Source organism: Mastomys coucha, chromosome X (assembly GCF_008632895.1).
Source record: "Mastomys coucha isolate ucsf_1 chromosome X, UCSF_Mcou_1, whole genome shotgun sequence".
In the NCBI taxonomy this organism is placed as follows: domain Eukaryota; kingdom Metazoa; phylum Chordata; class Mammalia; order Rodentia; family Muridae; genus Mastomys; species Mastomys coucha.
Genome location: NC_045030.1, coordinates 13,690,427 through 13,692,405, shown reverse-complemented (window position 1 = coordinate 13,692,405; position 1,979 = coordinate 13,690,427).

The window sequence follows — 1,979 nt, the reverse complement described above, 5'->3', positions numbered from 1 at the left end:
CATCTCAGAGAAAGAGTAACTTATAAAGTCCTCTTCTTCAAACTTGATACAATAGTTACAAATGTCAAAGAAAGCATCCAGTATCACTCTTTGTGTTCTCTTACAAGCCACCTCCCTAGTTAATCATCTAAGTTTCTTTTGGGTATATAAATACTTTTGAAATATATAAGCTGTTCTGAAAACCATAGGATAGTGTAAAAACATGAAATAAACAATACTACTAATAGAGAGGCTGAGATAGGAGAAGTAAGATTCCAAGACCCTTATGTTGTACACAGCAAGACAGTGTCACGAACAAACAAGCTGAAAGTATATATAGATTGTACAATATTGGTCCTATTTCGCCAATTACCAAATTAGAGAGACCATTGGATGACAGTCAACAAATTTCTAATAAGATATTAAGATATCTAATTTAAGATATTAAGAAAAAGCAATTGTCACTTTCTGTTGTTTTTGTTGTAAGAGGTGGAATTAGGTTTGTGTGGGTTTGTTGAAAGATTACTTTCTTGTTTCTTCTAAGGTGTAGTTTTGCTCCTTATGTTGATGTTTTCCATTTATTATCCTTTGTAGGGCTGGATTTGTGGAAAGATATTGTGTAAAATTGGTTTTGTCATGGAGCACCTGGGAGTGGAGCTTCCTCTGGGTGTTGTGGGACTGTCTGCTGAGCTTGTATCCAAGGTCTGCTCAGGGCACCAGCTTGGATAGACCAGAAGGAACCTGAGCCATTGGGCTGGTGGAGTTCCTGTTTTCGTCACATAATTTTGAGTTACTCTGTGGTGTCTTTCATTTGAGCCTGAGAAATCTCTTATTATTTCTTGTTTATTATTAAGTAGTTAAAGTTCCTTAGTTTTTGTTTACCTGTGAATTTTTTAACTTTTTCACTTTTGAGGAATAGTTTTTACCACATGCAGATTTTCCGGTTAATAGTTTTTCCCATGTAGCATTTTACATATGCCATATCATTACTCATCTTATCTTCAAGGTTTCTGCTAAAATTAGTTTTAATCATATTGAGAAGCCCTAACTTGTTACAAATAATTTCTTTTCCTGATTTGAAGGTTGTCTTTAATAAGTTCATTTACTTTGATGTGGGTCTTTTGGATTAGTTCTTCTTGGTGATTCTTTGTTAAAAAGTTATTTTATCTTGCCTTTTTATGTGTATGGTTGTTTTGGCTGCATGTATGTCTGTGCATCTCATGTGTCCAGTTCTCTCTGAGGCCAGAAGAGGTGTTAGATTCTCAGGGATAGGAGTTACAGGAGGTACTGAGCTACCACGTGGGTGCTGGGATTTGTACACAGGTCCTCTGGAAGAACAGCCAGTCCTCCTAACTGCTGAGACATTTCTCCAGTCCATGCTTGGGGGCTCTTGAGCTTTGTAGAGGTCTAAATCACATATTTTATCAAATATTGGAATTTTCCAGCAGTTATTTCTTCAAATATTATAACCTATTTTCTCTCCTTCTTCTGGAATTTCCATAATGTGGTTGTCAATCTACTTTATGCTGTAGTACTATTCAATTGGCTTCCTTTACTTCTCTACATATTTTTCTCTTTTTGTTTCTCAGACTCAACAATTTCAATTCTTTTACATGAAAGTTCACTAATTCTTTCTGCTACCTGCTTAAATATTCCAGGGAACCCTCCTACTTAAGCTTTCAGCTTTACCATTTGCATGCTTTCTTTTCATAATCTCTATTTTAAAGTTGTTCATGTTCATATACTGAACATTCTTGATTTCCTTTTTTGTCTTTGTTCATAGTTCCCTTTAATTTTTCAATGATATTCAGTGCTTAAAATTTCTGTGTTATATTTTCAGGATCTTGACCTCTTCAGATGATTTCTGTCATTTTTCTTTCCTTCGAGTAGGTCATACTACCTACTCCAACTAGCTATGACTTTTTCATCTACCTTAGTTTTTGTTGTAGTGGAGTAATGCATTCTGGTTCTGTACTATGAATGGGGGAAGTGAGTGCCTA